Source organism: Nicotiana attenuata, unplaced genomic scaffold (assembly GCF_001879085.1).
Source record: "Nicotiana attenuata strain UT unplaced genomic scaffold, NIATTr2, whole genome shotgun sequence".
Classification (NCBI taxonomy): Eukaryota; Viridiplantae; Streptophyta; class Magnoliopsida; order Solanales; family Solanaceae; genus Nicotiana; species Nicotiana attenuata.
This window is the reverse complement of record NW_017672996.1, coordinates 43233-64848: the sequence shown is the minus strand read 5'-3', so window position 1 is coordinate 64848 and position 21616 is coordinate 43233.

Genomic DNA, 21616 nt, shown 5'->3' with positions numbered 1-21616 from the left:
TGATCAAGTTAGGATTTACTCGAACTCGAAGTAAAGTTAGCCTTTAGGCTTTTTTATATTGGCCCTTAGGCTCATTAAATCAGCCCTTAGGCTCTTTTAGGTCGGCCCTTAGGCTCCTTAAGTTGGGCCAATTTGGCCTCTACAGCGGCTATAATTTTTCCCTCTTTTTGGCTAAAAGACTTAGTGATAATTTTTCCATGCCTTAGCATGTGTTTTTTGTACCCGTTGGGTTTTTCGAAGGTTCGTCTGATCGGAACCTTATTTGTAATTCGTTTGTGTCACGATAACTGAATACCTCTTGAGGCTTTTTCGAAGGCTGATGTTATCGAAGCCATTAAATTATTCGAGGGATGATTTTATTGAAGCCCTTTATCATTTGCTTTTGCCGAGGGTAGCCTGATTTAACCGGGGTTTCAAAGTGTTTGAAGGCCTTTAATTTGTGGTGGAAGTCATGTCTCCGAGCCACATTATTTCGGGCGTAGCCCTTTTATATGACCGTAGTCTTTAGTATGGCAGTATCCTTCGGGTATGTCTCCTGGACTTGTTTCCCGATAACATTTTGAACTTGTTCAAAATGTTAGTCCCCGAGTGTGATGGCCTTAGCCTGTAGATCGGGGGGGCGCCTTTTTGAGGTCTTATTGTTTCGAGCTTAGATAGCTCGAGTAGGTAGTCCCCGAGTGTTCGAGGTATGCTTGCACTTAGGTTAAGGTAGCCCTTGGGCTTTTATGATCGAGTGAGGATTCGCTCGAACTCGAAGTAAAGTTAGCCCTTAGGCTTCATAGATAGTCCCCGAGTGAGAGTTTGCTCAAATTCGGGTTAAGATAGCCCTTGTGCTTCTGTATTTGTTACGGATTTCAGGCATCTCTGATCTGCGTTAATTTGGCCGTAGCCTTTTTAGTTCGAAACTTTCCCTTTGGGCTTATCTTCCTTTTCACTTCGAGCTTGCCCGAAGTGTCAGTACCCGAGTGAGGTGGCCGTGGCCCGTAAAGTCGAGGATTGCCTTTAAGGTCTTATGGTCTCGAAATGTTAGTAGTTTGATTTCGGCAGTCCTCAAGCATTGGGGTCAGTTGTTCGAATTTCTGTCGCGGTTGGCCCTTAAGCCCGTCTACAAAATAGATCAAGAGTATAAAATATGAAATTTTTCTAAAGGCAGGGGATATCGACAAGGAAAAATACTTCTCTCAATATATGATTGTACATGCGCGCATGTTTGATGTTAGGGTCCAAGTAACCTATACTGGCACGGTTCATCTGACCGTTCGGCCCTCACAACATTTTCCTATCGAGACCCCGCTGTCACGAAGTGATTTCCTTGCAACAAAGTAGACATTCGAGGGTAATGCCCCCAGTACTCGAGGCTTATTGTAGGCAACCTCAAATACTGTTGAATTGCTCTAAGTTATCACAAACAACAGTTGCCTCGTTAAAAACCTCGCGGGAAAAACCCATTTGGGACAAAAACCGATCTAAGGGAAAAAGAGTGCAATGCGTGTTTTAAGATCCAAAGCTTCATGCCGATCCTTATTGATAGCCTGCAAGTGTTAGTCGAAAAAATAGAATGGATTGGAGCGGGGTCCTACCTTTATTAGGAATTTGGATATTTAACGCGATCTTCCTCGGCATCAAGCCCCCGTAAATTCTGACCTCGATCATTTCTCCTCTCATTTCGTGTGAAGCTTTGCCCAGATCCGCTACCCCTATGGTCTCCATTGTATGGTTCATATCGGTCTTTATCCGACCCCGACTCTCGATCGATATCCCTTTTGATCCTATCCATGGGCCTTCTAGGATAAACTGACCCCGAAGGAGTTCCCAGTTGATCATCCTCGACCCTAATCTTCGACTGATACCGGTTATGTACGTCGGCCCAAGCGACAGCCGGGTACTCGATTAAACTTTGCTTCAACTGTTGTGAAGCAGTGGAACTCCGAGTGTTGAGACCTTGAGTGAAAGCTTGAACAACCCAGTCATCGATGACCGGAGGCAAATCCATTCTCTCCGCTTGGAACCGAGATACGAATTCCCTGAGCATCTCGTTATTTTTTTGCCTTACCTTGAAAAGGTCCGACTTCCTTGTTGCATTTTAATGGCTCCGGTGTGTGCTTTTACAAAAAAAATCTGCGAGCATAGCAAACGAATCAATAGAATTAGGGGGTAAGTTATGATACCATATTAAGGCACCCTTCGATAGTGTGATGACCCAAAAGGTCATCACTTGTTTTTAAATTAAATTCTGCATTTCGAGGCCTTAAAAACCTCTTTCAGCATCACCTCTATTTGCGTGCGCAGTTCGGGCGCGTAGCTGGAAAGTCTATATGTGAAAATCTGTGAAAAATGATAAAATTTGGCTTTAAATGAATTAAGTTGACTTCGGTCAATATTTTGGGTAAACGGACCCGGACCAGTGATTTGACGGTCACGGAGGGTCCGTAGGAAAATATGGGACTTGGACATATGCCCGGAATCGAATTTCGAGGTCTGAAGCCTGAAAAATAAATTTTTAAAGAAATTTTTTTTTTCTGAAATTATATATGAGATTTGGAAATGAATTGTGATTAGAACTTGATAGTATCGGGCCCGTATTTTGGTTCCGGCGCCCGATATAGGTCTTATGTGTGATTTAAGATAAGTCTCTGAAATTTGGTAAGAAACGGACTTTAAACGATGTGAATTGGATCGTTTTTTGAGAAAAATTGGAAATTTGGAGTTCTTAAGAAATTTCATGATTTTGATGTTATTTTAGTGATTTGAATGCACGAGCGAGTCCGAATTATGTTTTTAGGTTGGTGTGCATATTTGGTTTGGAGCCCCAAGGGCTCGGGTGAGTTTTGGATAGGCCACGGGGTGAAACTTTGGACTTAAGGAATTGCAGGCCTGCACAAATGCGAGTTCGCAAATGCGAAAGCCTCGTCGCAAATGCGAAGGCCTCGTCGCAAATGCGATCAAAGGCCCAGGCCAGCTACCTCGCAATTGCGAGGAATTCCATCACAAATGCGATGCCTCCCCTCCTAGCCAGCGCCGCAAATGCGACGCAATCTTCGCAATTCCCATCTTGCAAATGCGAGATGTTGTTCGCAATTCCCTACCTAGCAGAGGTCGGGGTTCACAATTGCGAACCCTGTTCGCAATTCCCATATCTGCGACCTGCAAATTTTTATACTTAGCCGAAAATCAACCATTTTTCATATCTATTCAAAACACAAACTCCCTAGGGCGATTTTTCAAGAACAAATCTTCTTGCAAATCGATTGTAAGTCAATTTTAACTCGTTTCCTTCAATCATTTACATCTTTTAACATGATTTCAACTCAAAATCAATGATTTTCATGGGGAAATTGGGTGTTTTGGGTAGAACTTAGGTTTTTCAAATTTTGGGGATTTAGACCTCGATTTGAGGTCTGATTTCAAAATAAATTATATATTTGAGTTAATGGGCGAATGGATAGTCGGGTTTTGGTTCGAACCTCGGGTTTTGACCATGTGGGCCCGGGGCTAATTTTTGACTTTTTGGGTAAAACTTTAAGAAACTCATTTTCATGCATTAGAATTGATTTATTTAGTGTTCATTGATGTAATTAAGTAACTTGTGGCTAGATATGAGCGAACTGGTGGTGGAATCAAGGGGTAAAGCGATAATTGAGACATGAATTGTGTTCGTGGCATCGAGGTAAGTGTTTGGTCTAACCTTAGGTTGATGGATTAGGAGTCGAGTCCTATTTGTTATGTGGTAATTGTTGAGTACGACGTATAAGCATGGTAACAAGTATCTATACGTTGGTGTCTAGCATGCCCGTGAGTCTCTTAAAGTGATTTTTATGACTTGTCGTATTATTCATATCTTGGTGATGAGTTTTATTTGTTGGGCAAGGTTCGTGGAAGTAGTTTTGATATTTGATTATTGAGGAGCATTGGCTCAAGTTGTATAACGAATTGTGAAAGTATGAGCGGTAATTGAAACCTTTTGGAGCATTGGCTTGAATTGCGAAGTGAATTGTGAAACAAAGATGAAAGAAGAGAAAATAGTCATTATATTGACTCCCTTGCCGGGATATTGTTGTTGTTGTTTTGAGGTTGTCCCTTGTCGGGACTTGTTGTTGAATTATTGTTCCCTTACCGGGATTCTTATTGAAAATTTCATTCATTTCCTTGCCTTATTGTTTGTGATTGTTGTTTGGGTGAGGAAGAGAGTCAAAACACGAAAGGTGATGCCGTGCATTGTTTTGGTAAAGAGTGTAAATCACGAAGGGTGATGTCGTGCCGCACGATGTACCATTCCGTGCCGATTATATTGATTATATGGTGAGGACGAGAGTAAAAGCACGAAGGGTGATGCCGTGCACATTTTCGTTACTTGATTGCTTTGGTGAGGACGAGAGTAAAAGCACGAAGGGTGATGCCGTGAACTTATTGTTTTCTGGTTCTCTGTTGATATCCGAGATATATTGTTTCCTCCATTTACCCGTTGTCTTTCTATTCTGAATTGATATCTCCCCCGCAGCATGCTACCCCTCCCATGCTTGACTGTTTAAATTCTGTACCTCCTTTCCATTGTATATAGTTGAATTGCTCAGGTTTGTTTGGTAGTCTGGTCCTAGCCTCGTCACTACTTCGCCGAGGTTAGGCCAGGCACTTACCAGCACATGGGGTCAGTTGTGCTGATACTACACTCTGCATTATGTGCAAATCCCGGAGAATCCTTTGGACCGTAGATTGGGTGGCTACCTTCAGTCCACGCGGAGATCCAAAGTAGACCTGTAGACATCCGCAGGCCCTGGCATCTCCTCTATCCTTTACTTCCTGTTTCATTTATTTGATTCAGAAATAGTGTCTCTTTTATTTTCAGACTTTGTATTTAGCACTCTTAGATCGTCTGTGGTACTGTGACACCAGTTCTGGGTGATTAAGGCTTAAACAATTGTATTAGATTCATATTTCAGATAATTCACTACATTTCTTCCGCTTATTGAAATTTCCGCTGTTTTCATATTATTGCTTTATAAATACTAAAAAGGTATAAAAATGGATAAAGGTAATCTGTTCAATAATTGACTTGCCTAGCTCACATTAGTAGGCGCCATCACGACTCTCGAGGGTGGGAAATCTGGGTCGTGACAAGTTGGTATTAAAGCTCTAGGTTACATGGGTCTCACAGTTCACAGACAAGCTTAGTAGAGTCCGAGGGATCGGTACGGAGACGTCTGTATTTACCCCCCAGAGGCTACAGAGTTAGGAAAATTTCACATCTTTTCTTTCCTGTCGTGCGATTTGGTTTCTCAAATGCCGATTGAATTTCTATTCTGTTCTCTCGTAGATGCCGAGAACGCGCGCTTCCTCATTCGTTGATCAGCAGCCCGAGCCCCCAGCAGCAGCTCCCACGAGGGGCAGAGGGCGAGGCCGAGGCCGTTCTAGAGGCCGAGGTAGGGGCAGAGCTCAGCCCAGAGCAGCAACACCAACAACGGAGCCTCAGGTTGACTTTGATGATGAGGTTCCGGCCCCAGCAGTTCCGGTGGGTCCAGCTCAGGTCCTAGAGGGGTTTATTGCTACCCCAATACTCCAGGATGCTCTGGTCCGTCTAGTGGGCCTTATGGAGAGTGTCACCCAAGCAGGCTTGCTTCCTGTAGCACCAGCCGTCTCTCAGACGGGAGGAGGAGCTCAGACTCCTGCTACTCGCACTTTGGAGCAGCTAGCTCCCCAGTTTCAGACACCAGCAGTTCAGCCAGTTGGAGCAGTTCAGCCGGGTGTGGTAGCCCAGGCCGGTGATGGAGCAGCTATGTCTGCCGATGCTTTGTGGAGATTGGACAGGTTCACCAAGCTCTTCACTACTACGTTCAGCGGTGCATCTTCTGAGGATTCCCAGGATTATCTAGACAGTTGTCATGAGGTTCTCAGGAACATGGGATAGTAGAGACCAATGGGGTCGATTTTGCTACTTTTCGCTTGTCTGGATCCGCCAAGACTTGGTGGAGAGATTATTGCTTGGCTAGACCAGCCGGATCACCAGCTTTGACTTGGGAGCAGTTTACACAGCTATTTCTGGAGAAGTTTCTCCCTATCACTCAGAGAGAGGCCTATCGGAGGCAGTTTGAGCGTCTCCAGCAGGGTTCTATGACTGTTACTCAGTATGGGACCAGATTCATCGACTTGGCTCGTCATTCTCTTATCATACTTCCCACCGAGAGAGAGAAAGGGTGAGGAGGTTCATTGATGGACTTATTCAGCCGATTCGTTTTCAGATGGCTAGGGAGACTGGGAGTGAGATATCTTTCCAGGAGGTGGCCAATGTGGCCCGGAGAGTTGAGATGGTTCTATCGCAGGGAGGTGGTCAAGGGTCTGACAAGAGGCCTCGTCATTCAGGCCGATTCAGTGGTACTTCGTCTGGAGGTAGGGATTCGTATGGTAGAAGCCATCCTCCTAGGCCTTTTTAGTCAGCACTTCAGGTTTCTCACGGTGCTTCAGGTGGTCGTGGTCCGCAGATGCAGTATTCTGATCAGCAGTCCTACAGCGCACCACCAGCTCCTATTAGTGCACCGCCGCTTCAGAGTTTTCGGGGTGGTCATTCAGGTCGTCAAGGCCAACAGTCTCAACAGCCGAGGGCTTGTTACACTTGTGGTGATATGGGTCACATTGCTAGGTTTTGCCCTCGAGCACCGAGTAGCTCTCAGCATCAGGGTTCCCGTGCCATGGTTCAGGCACCGAGTGTTCCACAGCCTGCCCAACCAGCTAAAGGTGGGGGTAGAGGTGCTAGAGGTGGAGGTAGAGCTCAGGCCGCTAGAGGTAGAGGCCAGCCAGCAGCCGACCGTCCCAGAGATGTGGTTCAGGGTGTTGGGGCCCAGCCCCGATGTTATGCTCTTCCAGCCAGGCCCTAGGCTGAGGCTTCTGATGTAGTTATTACAGGTACTGTTCTGGTTTGTAGCAGAGATGCTTCAATTTTATTTGATCTAGGGTCTACATACTCCTATTGTGTCATCTTATTTTGCACCGTATCTGGTCATGCCTAGTGATTCTTTGAGTGCTCCTGTTTATGTGTCTACCCCGGTGGGTGATTCTATTGTGGTAGATCGAGTCCATCGTTCGTGTGTAGTTGTGATTGGAGGTCTTGAGACTCATGTTGATTTGCTTTTTCTGGACATGGTTGATTTCAATGTCATATTAGGGATGGACTGGTTATCACCTGATCACGCTATCTTGCACTGTCATGCCAAGACCGTGACCTTAGCCTTGCCGGGTTTACCTCGTTTAGAGTGGAGGGAGACTCCTGGTCATTCCACCCGCAGTGTTATCTCTTATGTGAAGGCTCGACGTATGGTCGAGGAGGGGTGTTTGGCCTATTTGGCCTATGTTCGTGATTCTAGTGCTGAGGTTCCTTCTACTGATTCTGTGCCCGTTGTTCGTGAGTTTCCTGAGGTATTCCCTTCAGACCTGCCGGGTATACCACCCGATAGGGATATTGACTTTTGCATTGATTTGGCTCCGGGCACTCAGCCCATTTCTATCCCGCCGTATCGTATGGCCCCGCCTGAGTTGAAAGAGTTGAAAGAGCAGTTGCAAGACTTGCTTGAAAAGGGTTTCATTAGACCCAGCGTGTCGCCTTGGGGTGCGCCGGTGTTGTTCGTAAAGAAGAAGGATGGGTCAATGTGAATGTGTATAGATTACAAGCAATTGAACAAGGTTACAATCAAGAATAAGTATCCGTTGCCGAGGATTGATGATTTATTCGATCAGCTTTAGGGTGCCAAGGTATTTTCAAAGATTGACTTGAGATCTAGCTACCATCAGTTGAGGATTAGGGCATCCGATGTCCCTAAGACAACTTTCCGCACTCGGTACGGGCATTATGAGTTCTTGGTGATGTCATTCGGGTTGACAAATGCCCCAGCAGATTTTATGGATTTGATGAACCGAGTGTTCAAGCCTTACTTGGATTCGTTCGTGATAGTCTTCATTGATGATACTTTGATCTATTCCCGCGGTCGGGAGGAGCACGAGCACCATCTTAGAGTGGTTCTTCAGACTCTGAGGGACAATCAGTTGTACGCCAAGTATTCGAAGTGTGAGTTCTGGTTGAGTTCAGTTGCATTCCTGGGTCATGTTGTGTCAGCAGAGGGTATCCAGGTTGATCTGAAGAAGATTGAGGCAGTCAAGAATTGGTCTAGACCAGCATCAGCTACACAGATCCGGAGTTTTTTGGGTTTGGCAGGCTACTATCGTCGGTTTGTAGAGGGGTTTTCATCTATCGCAGCCCCGATGACCAGGTTGACCCAGAAGGGTGCCCAGTTCAGATGGTCGGATGAGTGTGAGACGAGCTTTCAGAAGCTCAAGACAGCTTTGACTACGGCACCGGTGTTGGTTTTGCCCACAGGTTCAGGGCCATATATAGTTTATTGTGATGCATCTCGTATTGGGCTTGGTGCGAGGTTGATGCAGGATGGCAAGGTCATTGCCTATGCTTCGCGACAGTTGAAGTTTCATGAGAAGAACTATCCGGTTCATGATTTGGAGTTAGCAGCCATTGTTCACGCGTTGAAGATCTGGAGGCATTATCTGTATGGCGTGGCGTGCGAGGTGTTCACGGACCACAAGAGTTTGCAGTATTTGTTCAAGCAAAAGGAGTTGAATTGAGCCAGAGAAGGTGGTTGGAGCCGTTGAAAGACTATGATATCACCATCTTATATCATCCGGGAAAGGACAATGTGGTGGGTGATGCCCTGAGTAGGAAGTCAGCCAGTATGGGCAGTCTAGCTTATATTCCGGTCGGTGAGAGACCGCTTGCTTTGGATGTTCAGGCTTTGGCTAATCAGTTCGTGAGGTTGGTTGTTTTTGAGCCCAGCCGTGTTTTAGCTTGCACAGTCGCTCGTTCTTCGTTATTGGAGCGTATCCGAGATCGGCAGTATGATGACCCTCACTTGTGTGTCCTTAGAGATACGGTGCAGCGCGGAGGTGCCAAGAAGGTTACCTTAGGTGATGATGGAGTTTTGAGATTGCAAGGTCGAGTTTCTGTGCCTAATATGGATGGGCTTCGAGAGTTGATTTTAGAGGAGGCCATAGCTCCCAGTACTTTATTCATCCGGGCGCCGCAAAGATGTATCAGGATTTGCGGCAGCATTATTGGTGGAGGAGAATGAAGAAGGATATCGTTGCATATGTGGCTCGGTGTTTGAATTGTCAACAGGTTAAGTACGAGCATCAGAGGCCCGGTGGTTTGTTCCAGAAGATTGAGATCCCTGAGTGGAAGTGGGAGCGTATCACTATGAACTTCGTTGTTGGACTCCCATGGACTCAGAGGAAGTTCGATGCAGTGTGGGTTATTGTTGATAGGCTGACCAAGTCAGCACATTTCATTCCCGTGGCAGTCTCCTATTCTTCTGAGAGGTTAGCTGAAATCTATATCCGGGAGATTATTTGCCTTCATGGTGTGCCCGTGTCTATCATTTCGGACCGAGGTACGCAATTTATCTCACATTTCTAGAGAGCAGTTCAGCAAGAGTTGGGCACACGGGTCGAGTTGAGCACAAAGTTTCATTCTCAGACGGATGGACTATCCGAGCGGACCATTCAGATTTTGGAGGATATGCTCCGAGCTTGTGTCATTGACTTTGGAGGCTCGTGGGATCAGTTTTTGCCTTTAGCAGAGTTTGCCTACAACAACAGCTACCAGTCGAGTATCTAGATAGCTCTTTATGAGGCCTTGTATGGTAGGCGGTGTCGGTCGGTAGAAAAATATGGGACTTGGGCGTATGCCCGGAATCGAATTTCTAGGTCCCAAGCCCGAGAAATGAATTTTTAAAGAAATTTTTTTTCTGAAATTATATGTGAGATTTGGAAATGAATTGTGATTAGAACTTGATGGTATCGGGCCCGTATTTTGGTTCCGGCGCCCGGTACAGGTCTTATATGTGATTTAAGATAAGTCTGTGAAATTTGGTAAGAAACGGACTTGAAACGACGTGAATCGGATCGTTTTTGAGAAAAATTGGAAATTTGGAGTTCTTAAGAAATTTCTTGATTTTGATGCTAAATTCATATTTGTTGATGTTATTTTAGTGATTTGAATGCACGAGCGAGTCCGTATGATGTTTTTAGGTTGGTGTGCATGTTTGGTTTGGAGCCCCGAGGGCTCGGGTGAGTTTTGGATAGGCCACGGGGTGATACTTTGGACTTAAGGAATTACAGGCCTACAGGCTTCGCATTTGCGAAGCCTGGATCGCAAATGCGAGTTCGCAAATGCGAAGGCCTCGTCATAAATGCGATCAAAGGCCCAGGCCAGCTACCTCGCAATTGCGAGGAATTCCATCGCAAATGCGATGCCTCCCCTCCTAGCCAGCATCACAAATGCGACGCAATCTTCGCAATTCCCATCTCGCAAATGCGAGATGTTGTTCGCAATTTCCTACCTAGCAGAGGTCGGGGTTCGCAATTCCCATATCTGCAACCTGCAAATTTTTATACTTAACCGAAAATCAACCATTTTTCACAGCTTTTCAAAACACAAACTGCCTAGGGCGATTTTTCAAGAACAAATTTTCTTCCAAATCGACTGTAAGTCAATTGTAACTCATTTCCTTCAATCATTTACATCTTTTAACATGATTTCAACTCAAAATCAATGATTTTCATGGGGAAATTGGGTGTTTTGGGTAGAACCTAGGTTTTTCAAATATTGGGGATTTGGACCTCGATTTGAGGTCCGATTTCAAAATAAATTATATATTTGAGTTCATGGGTGAATGGGTAGTCGGGTTTTGGTTCGAACCTCGGGTTTTGACCATGTGGGCCCAGGGCTGATTTTTGACTTTTTGGGTAAAACTTTAAGAAACTCATTTTCATGCATTAGAACTGATTCATTTAGCGTTTATTGATGTAATTAAGTAACTTGTGGCTAGATACGAGCGAATTGGTGGTGGAATCAAGGGGTAAAGCGATAATTGAGACGTGAATTGTGTTCGTGGCATTGAGGTAAGTGTTTGGTCTAACCTTAGCTTGAGGGATTAGGAGTCGAGTCCTATTTGCTATGTGGTAATTGTTGAGTATGGCGTATAGGCATGGTGACGAGTATCTATACGTTTGTGTCTAGCATGCCCGTGAGTCTCTTAATGTTTTTTTTATGACTTGTCGTCTTATTCATATCTTGGTGATGATTTTTATTTGTTGGGCAAGGTTCGTGGAAGTAATTGTGATGTTTGATTATTGAGGAACGTTGGCTCAAGTTGTATAACGAATTGTGAAAGTATGAGCGGTAATTTAAACCTTTTGGAGCATTGGCTCGAGTTGCAAAGTGAATTGTGAAACAAAGGTCAAAGAAGAGAAAAGAATCATTATATTGACTCCCTTGCCGAGATATTGTTGTTGTTGTTTTGAAGTTGTCCCTTGCCGGGACTTGTTGTTGAATTACGGTTCCCTTGCCGGGATTCTTATTTAAAATTTCATTCTTTTCCTTGCCTTATTGTTTGTGATTGTTGTTTGGGTGAGGAAGAGAGTTAAAGCATGAAGGATGATGCCGTGCATTATTTTGGTAAGAGAGTGCTAAAGCACGAAGGGTGATGGCGTGTATGATTTTGTGAGGAAAATAGTGTAAAGCACGAAGGGTGATGCCGTGCCGCACGATGTACCATTCCGTGCCGATTATATTGATCATATGGTGAGGACAAGAGTAAAAGCAAGAAGGGTGATGCCGTGCACATTTTTGTTACTTCATTGCTTTGGTGAGTAAAAGCACGAAGGGTGATGCCGTGCACATTTTCGTTACTTGATTGCTTTGGTGAGGACAAGAGTAAAAGCATGAAGGGTGATGCCGTGCACTTATTGTTTTCTGGTTCTCTGTTGATATCCGAGATATATTGTTTCCTCCATTTACCCGTTGTCTTTCTATTCTGAATTGATATCTCCCCCGCAGCATGCTACCCCTCCCATACTTGACTGTTTAAATTCTGTACCTCATTTCCGTTGTATATAGTTGAATTGCACAGGTTTGTTTGGTAGTCTGGTCCTAGCCTCGTAATTACTTCACCGAGGTTAGGCTAGGCACTTACCAGCACATGGGGTCGGTTGTGCTGATACTACACTCTAAACTATGTGCAGATCCCGGAGCAGCCTTTGGACCGTAGGTTGGATGGCTACCTTCAGTCCACGCGGAGATCCAAGGTAAACCTGCAGACGTCCGCAGGACCTGGCGTCTCCTCTATCCTTTACTTCCTGTTTCATTTATTTGATTCAGAAACAATGTATCTTTTATTTTCAAACTTTGTATTTAGCACTTTTAGATCGTCTGTGGTACTGTGACACCAGTCTGGGTGATTAAGGCTTAAACAGTTGTATTAGATTCATATTTCAGATATTTCACTACATTTCTTCCGCTTATTGAAATTTCCGCTGTTTTCNGAGGTGGAGAATGTAACGACTCGATCGGTCGTTTTGCTTTCTAGAACCTCGTTCCCCTAAATAAGACTTCTCGTACGTGATTTTACTATTTCATAACTAGCGGGGATGGTTAGTTCGTGATTTGGAAGGGCCGGGTTGAAATCAGAACACTTGGTTCCTTAAGGATGACTTAAAAGGCTAAGTTTGACTTCGATCAATATTTTGAGTAAACGACCTCAGAATCGGGATTTGACAGTTCCAGTAGGTTCGTATGATGACACTACATTTCTTCCGCTTATTGAAATTTCCGCTGTTTTCACATTATTGCTTTATAAATACTAAAAAGGTATAAAAATGGATAAAGGTAATCTATTCAATAATTGGCTTCCCTAGCTCACATTAGTAGGCGCCATCACGACTCCCGAGGATGGGAAATCAGGGTCGTGACAGATGGGTCTCCCCGAATTTCTTAAGCAGTACAAACTCGATTTCGTCATCTCCCCAGTTGTTTCCCTTTATGGCGCACGTGTAAGAAGTAACGTGCTCATTTGGGTCAGAAGTTCCGTTATATTTAGGTATATTGGGCATATGGAACTTCTTTGGGATGGGCTTTGGAGCCGCACTCGGAGGGAACGGTTTTTGCACGAACTTCCTGGAATCCTTTTCTGTTAAGACTGGTGGTGCTCCTGATATTTGATCAACACGGGAGTTATAAGTCTCAACTTTCTAGTTATTATCCTCAATCTTCTTGTCCCCGGACTCGATTCTCTTAGTGAGTTCCTCGAGCATCCTTATAATTGTGGGGTCAGTCCCCGAGTCATTTTCGTTTGACCTCTCTGGCGCTGGTTCAGCACGTCGAGTGTTTTCTGGTTCAGCTATACTCGGAGTTTTATTCTGACTTTGAAGTTGAGTGATGGCGATCTGTTGAGCTTGCAGCATCTCGAATATCACTTGGAGGCTGACTCCCCCGTCTCCTATACCCTGTGTTCCTTGGCCACCAAATCGGGCCTCTCCGCGTACACTTCCTCCGGGGTCTGCGCCTAGATCTGCATTCAAAGCAATGTGCGAACTAACGTCAAATGGTTCCACATTTGGCGCTTCCACAGGGTTTATCGGTGGTACACCGACCCCTACATTGTTGTTTTCCCCATGAAATCCAAGGCCTTTGTTGTCATGAACAGGTGCATTTTGCGAGTTTGACATGTTTAGTCCTGAGAATCAGAAAATCTTGACAAGAAAAAGTGTAAAAATAACGTGTGTAATGAGAATCAGTAATGAAATAACCACTATTATCTTTAGCCCCACGGTGGGCGCCAAACAGTTTACCTTGAAAATACGAGTAGCAAGCCGCAAATCCGTTGATACTAGAACATTGGCCTGGAGAAGAAAAAAAATTCCACCAACGGGGGGTTCGAAATGTTCTCTCTCGGCGCACTATAAGCAGAATTTACTAACGTGCACGGGCATCATGAAAATTCCGGCCACCACCGCCATAACGCCATCGGCGAGCTTAGTCACACCAAGTACTACTGCACCAGCGCATGCAAAGCCATTAACCTTTGGAAGTTTCCTTCCAATTCGATTTCAAACCATAGATGAAGAACCAGCTGAGGACGGAGCTAATGGACAACAAAATCTAGCTATGAAACGAGCGGTGAGAAGAACAGGTGAAGAAGTTCCACGCCGGCTCCAATTTTCTGACATAGCCAACAGTACAGCAAAAGCTCCAGCCATAATTCAGGAACCTGCACCAATGGAGCAGGAACCAATGGAACAGGAACCAGTTGAACGAGATAACAGGAATGAAGAGAAGCCATATAGGAGGAATCGTAGAGTCCAAATAGGGAAAGCTCTCAACTACATTCCACCAGATCTACAAGGGGATACAATTGTAGTAACAATTGAAGAGGAAGACATCAAAGAACAACAGAATTACTGGGCTACTGCACTCATTGGGTACGTATTGGGTGAGAATCCATACTTTAAATCCATGGAGAACTATGTTGAAAATGTGTGGGATTTTGTTGATACTCCAAAGATACTGTACCACGATGAGGGTTACTACATATTTAGATTTGATTCAATTGAAGATAGAGACAAAATCATGCAATCAGGACCTTATTTTTTTCATAATAAGTCATTTATATTGAAGAATTGGTCGCTTGATTTGTTTTAATCCGGAGTGTTTGAATGTTATTCCAATTGTGGGTAAGATTTCCAAACCTTCCTGTGGGATTTTGGTCAGCTGAGGCCCTAAGCAAAATGGCAAGTGGTATAGGTAAGCCAATGTATACAGATCTATATACTGCTGAGATGGATAGAATTTCATATGCAAGAGTCCTTGTGGAGGCAGATATCTCGCATCCTTTGCCAAATGATATTCTACTTCGTACTCCAGTAGGTGTAATTAATCAAAACATAGAATATGAATGGAAGCCTAAGTTTTGTATGGATTGTATAAAGGTTGGACATACTACTGAGGAATGTAGACAGAACAAGGAAGAAGGAGAAGCTGGAGAATATGTAGAACAGAACAAAAAAAGGAGAAGAGGCAGAAGAAGAAGAAGAGTGGAAACTAAGTGGATAGCAAAAGAGGTGCTTGAACCAAAAAGTGGGGAAGCTGAGAATGCAAATATGACTGAGGAAACTGCAGTAGAAGAACAAAGTAAAGGCAGGCAGCTAGATAGCAATGAATTTCCACCACTCTCAGTAATAAGGAGTGAGAGGAATTATGATTAGAGAACTCTAGTGTCTACAAGGGATGAGCCAAGCTGTTCTACTAGCCAAATCAATACCACAATTAGATTTGATGTTTTGAATCAAAGTGGTAATGCAACTGACACTGGTCAGGGTGGACAAAACCACCCTACACCTCAATGATTCTCAGCACTTGGAACATAAGAGGGCTGAATAAGCCCTTTAAACAGAAGGAGTTGATGCTCTTTCTGAAGAAGTATAAGATAGAGATAATGGGACTAGTTGAGACAAGGGTGAAAGAAAACAAGGCAAAAAGAATAGCTCTGAAAACATTGAAGGATTGGAAAGTAAAGTTCAACTATGAATGCGCATATAATGGAAGAATATGGTTAATGTGGAGGCCTCATGTTCATCTCTAGATCCTGAAGATTGAAGCACAATTTATTCATTGTGAAGTGGAGGACAATGTCAGGTAGAAGAAATGGTTTTTCACTGTGATCTATACTTATAATGAATGGAACTCTAGACAGCAATTATGGGAGCAGCTTGTTGGTATAGGACCCAATATCACTGATGAATGGCTAATTAGTGGTGACTTCAACAATATCTTACATTCAGATGACAGAATATGAGCTCCTATAACCCATGCAGAGATCCAAGGGTTCAAAGAATTCTTGGACAAAATGCAGCTAACCCCCTTGAAAAGCACAGGATGGTATTATACTTGGTGTAATAAAAGGGATGAGAATGTGAGGGTGTATAGTAAAATAGATTGGGCATTTGGAAATTTTAGCTGGATGATGAATAATGGGCATATTGAAGCAGAGTTCCTAAATCCTGGGGTATCTGATCATTCCCCTATCTTGATAAACTGCAGAGCTGACATCATCCAACATCAACTACATCCTAGACCATTCAGACTATACCATAATGTCCTTTACCACCCTGACTTCAAAAGGATAGTGAAAGAAGTATGGGGGCAATATGAGTGTGTTCCAGGAAAGTCAAGGACATGGCACAAGCTTAGGAGGCTGAAAGTGGCTATAAAGGAACTGAACAACTATATGGCAACTTACCAGCAAAAACTGAGTCAAGCAAAACAAAGGTTGGAACTGGTACAACATCAACTGTCTATCCAACTTCTAAGACAGGAATACATGGATGAAGAGAAGGAAGCATTGCTAGAAATGGAGAAATGGAGCAATATTGAGGAGCAGGTGATGAGGCAGAAGTCTAGAGCTACTTGGATTCAACATGGAGATGCCAACACCAAATATTTCCATGCTCAATGGAAAATGCGTACTAACAATAATGCTATTGTCTCTATTCACAATGATGCAGGTATCAAAATAACAGATCCAAAGCAGGTGGAGGAACAATTTTTGGGACTTTTCAAGTCACTAATGGGAGAGTCCTCACAAGTACAACCATGCCCAGATGCTGAGGTAATTAAAAAAGGACCTTGTTTAACAAGGACACAACAACTGGAGATGATTAAGCCAATCAAAGAGGAAGAGATATTGGAGGCCATTAGAAGCATGCCAACTGATAAAGCCCTAGGACTAGATGGTTTTCCAGTGGAATTCTACACAAGTCAATGGGAGGTGATCAAAGCAGATGTGATAGCAGATGTCCTGGACTTCTTTGAGAAAGGAAAGATGCCAAAGGCCATAAACAGTACTGCTATAACTCTTATTCCTAAAGTTCCTAATCCTACTCAGGTTAAGGACTTTAGGCCAATAGCATGCTGCACTACCATCTACAAGATAATTACCAAGATCATAACTGGGAGATTAAAAGCAGTAATGAACTATTTAGTAGGAGACTCTCAATCAGCTTTCATTGAAGGAAGGAATATCACTGATAACATCCTTTTCACTCATGAGCTTTTCAAAGGCTATACTAGGAAAGGCATATCTGCAAGATGTATCCTCAAGGTAGATCTGAGGAAAGCCTATGACACCTTGGATTGGTTCTATTTGAAAAGGATATTGATAGTCCTGGGATTTCCACACAAATTTGTATGCTGGATTATGGAATGTATAACAACTGTATCCTACTCTTTGACCTTAAATGGAGGTCTTACAAAGCCATTTGAAGGCAAAAGGGGGATAAGGCAGGGAGATCCTATGTCACCCTACTTATTTGTGATAGCTATGGAGTACCTGCAAAGAGAACTTAGTATTCTGGCAGCAAATAAAGAATTCCATTTTCATCCAAGATGCAAAAAGCTAGGAGTAATGCATGTGTGCTTTGCAGATGATTTATTGATGTTCTGCAGAGCTGATCTAAAGTCAGTGAAACTACTGCAGAATGCTTTCTTGAAGTTCTCAAATGCATCAGGGTTACAAGCAAATCCAGAGAAAAGCTCTGTATATATTGCAGGCACAACTGAAAGGATTAAAAGTCTTATACTGCAGGAATTGGGCTACACTGAAGGCACCTTACCCTTCAAATATCTAGGGGTCCCCTTAGCTCCCAAAAAGCTATCTACTCATCAGTGCTGGCCATTGGTTGAAAAGATTACTGCAAGAATCAGCTGCTGGACTTCAAAACTATTATCATATGCTGGAAGATTGCAACTCATCAAGTCAGTAATCTTTGGGATGCAGTCTTACTGGGCTCAGGTGTTTTTACTACTAAAGAAGATCAGCAAAATGATAGAGGCTGTCTGCAGAACATACCTATGGACTGGGCAGGCTGACATCTCCAGGAGAGCTTTGGTAGCATGGGATAGAATTTGCTTACCACAAACAATGGGAGGATTGAATGTGATAAATCTATGCCACTGGAACAAAGCTGCAATAATGAAGCATTTATGGGCAATCACAAAGAAGAAAGACTGTTTGTGGATTAGATGGGTCCATACTTACTACATAAAAAACAGGAGCATTGACACTATGCCTATACCTAAGAATGCAGCTTGGGTTGTAAGGAAAATTATTGAACAAAGGAAGTTCATACTGAACATACCAGCTTTACAAGGTAATGTGCATGAAAGACTGGAATCTCTGCAAAGTACAAATGGTAAATTCAGTATCAAGAAGCTTTATAACTTGCAAACTCCTCAGGGACAGAAGGTATTCTGGAAAAGCTTGATCTTACACCCTCACATTCATCCAAGACACAAGTTTAACATGTGGTTGGCCATCCATAGAAGATTACCAACTGTGGATAGGTTGCAGAGAATAGGAGTTCAAGTTGACTCAATGTGTGTTTTCTGTGGTCAGACAGAAGAACTATTGGAACATCTCTTCTTTGAATGTTCATACACAAGCTCTATTTGGAAAAGAATGCTAAACTGGATGGGAATTCAAAGACAAATCCAACCTTGGGAGGAGGAGCTACAATGGATGACTTATCAGGCAAGGAAGAAGAAAGGGATTGGCAATATTATTTCAGCTGTCTTTGGCATGCTGCTGTACAGTATATGGAGAGACAAAAATGCAATCAGATTTAACAGTGGATGCACCTCAGCAGAGCAGCTATACAGAGAGATTACCTCATACATCCATATCAAGAGCCATGTACACAGCAGTTGGAGGAGCTATATAGAAGATTTAGATAGATATCCGTAATTTTTTTAAGTGTATTTCTGTTATGCTAGACTCTTGCTAGTAGCATGTGTATAGAACATTATAGCTTGCAGTATAGTAACTAGTATAGAGTATAGGGAGATATCTTTTAGATATAGAAGTGAAGTATAGTCTAAGGAAGTCAAGGAGCTGGTCGGCAGATCCTGTTATGTACAGAACAATTTTTTTGATGAATGAAAACATTAGTTTATCAAAAAAAAAAAAAAAGAAAATACGAGTAGCAATTAAATTTGATTTGTGGTTTTAAAGATATGTGATTTAGTTCAATACCAATTAATAATCAAGAAGCATGAAGTGTAAATGAAGAAATATGTGAATCAAACCAGTATACTCAAGCAGTTTCGACCTCTAGCTTAGTGACCTCGAGATGAACCAAGAACAAAAGTAGGAACAATAAAGAGAAAAGACAAGTCTAATGAATAATGAGCCAGAAAAGTAAGATAGTATATTCTTTGCCAATGATTGAATGATCTTTACAAATGATAGGGGTCGCCTTTATATTATAGGGGAACCCTAAATAAGGTACACTTCCATTTACAGTAAGGAATCTTATTGGGACAGCTGTCTAACCGCCTAGTACGAAATCCTACAATTCTATTCCAGGATTTACGCCATGATTTTGGGGACGTGGCAGGAATCTCGGTCATTCTGTTACAAATCCATAACGGCATTATTTTGGGGTCGAACATACTCGGCTTCGGTATTCATCGTACTTCAATCCTCGGGCATCGCACTTTGTCTTTGAGTTTGAGTCTGGTCCATCGAGCTCGAACTCGACCTTACCCGAACTCGGACCTAAGGTGACCCTTCGAACCTGGGAAATCGGACATACCTGATTTCGACCGTATACAAGTAGGTAATGGGTCATAGCACTTAGACAAAAAGCCCAGTTACAGAAAACTATTATCTAATAGATACATCATTATTTAATAGATACCTCTTGATGTACTGAAAATTTTGTCACTGTTAATAAAAATTATTATTTTTAAAGTCAAATATACAGAAATATTTTTCTGATGTTAGCACGAGAAATAATTAAGATATGCTTGCGGTATAAAACTTAATATATACGTATAATTTATTCAAAAAAGGTCAGTTCAGAGATTGAAAAGTTTTAATCCTTAAACAATTCTTGTTACCCAAAAATAAATAAATGAAAGTGTGGTTAATCTTGTACGTCGAGTTGCAAAAGTATAGCATAGTTTTTGGAGATTTTTACATATTAATACTACTTTTGAAACTTATTTATCCTTAATATTAAGGTTTTAATTTAATTATAAATTGATATATAATTACCATTTGTAAACAAAATAATGCATTTGACTCTAATTTTATCCAATTTTTTCTCCTCTTCTTCCTTCCCCATGTTACTCACCTTCTTCCTTCCCCATTTCACTCATTTCTCTCAGCAATTAATTCACTAATTTCTAATAGCAATGGTGCTGCCAAAATCAACATTGAGTTTGAAAATTTTCAAAAGAAAAAAAGAGGTTTATTTTAACTAAACTAACTCAAATGGACCTTTTAAGATTAAAGAAAACTTAAAAATTGCGTTTTATAAACTCTAAAGCAAGCACCTTTATATTCTTCCCTCCTTAATATTCTCATTTTGATTTTTAGAGAAAGAAAGTCGTTTGGATTAAGCTACCCATTGAACTTGCTCATCTTGATTTCGTAGATACTCATTAAAATTACTTTTCGAAATACTCAATTACTGAAAATGTCGAATACGTTGTTCACCTGCATAAGATTTGAAGTTTCTCATCACCACCTCTTTAATGAATAGCTTTAAATTGGAATCGGATTGGGTGTTATTGCACATGATTTGGAATAACCTTTGGAGTTTATATCTCGATTTTTGTGATGACCCGATAGGTCATTTTGAATTCTAGCCTTAATTTTCATGACCCGAGAGCTTCTTGTCACGATCCAAAATCCAACTTGTCGTGATGGCACCTAACCCAAACCGCTAGGTAAGCCAATTAACAACTATCCAAATTAATAAGAATTAGTATGAAAAGAATGATAATACACTGTTATTACACAATAAATTTTTCAAGTACTGGTAGTACAAATCATGAGCTTATATGACTTACAATTTACAAAGGTAGTATGAAATAAAGCACATCATCTGTTTGAAATACACATGAACAGATCTTTTATAAGTCTAGAACTACCATGAACAAGAGGCAACTATAACCGGAACGCACGTACATCCTCAAATCCAGCTCCCGTCGAACACAGCAACATCAACATCCAACATCTACACGCAAGGTGCAGAAGTGTAGTATAAGTACAACCGACTCCACGTACTCAATAAGTAACAAACCTAACCTTAGGTTGAAAGTAGTGACGAGCTTGAACAGAGGTCGTAGTCCAACACCAATGCCAACAACAATTCATAACAAAATAATAATAATGGTACAAGAAATATACTAGATATAATATGCTCAACTCGTTCATAATTTCGGAAAAATAGGCATGTTGTGCAAGTATATCAGTGAAAATCCAATTCTTTTACCGAAATCACCAAAATATGAGTAGGATTGTAAAACTGTGATTTTTCCAAAAGCCTTTCAACAATAAATAAGATGTTTCATATTTAGATAGCATGAGAAAAATACATCTCTATGCCTACATTTCAATATACAGGTGAAATCAAGAATGTCACCAAAATCAGGTGGCAAAAGGAAATACATCTCTATGCATGTATCTCGAGTACGCATGTCAAATGCAATGTATCTCAGTGATGAACTCATGTATTCACACTCTCAGAGTACTCAATTTCACTGTCTCACACTTTCCACTCATCACGCTCAATCACTCGGCATGCTCAGTCACTCAGTAATGTACAGGGCTGTCACGACCCAAAACTTAACCCGTCGTGATGGCGCCTATCGTGGAAGTAGGCTAGCCTCAACTCAACGTAATCCAATAATACGAAAATTTAGAACATTTGCGGAAAACAC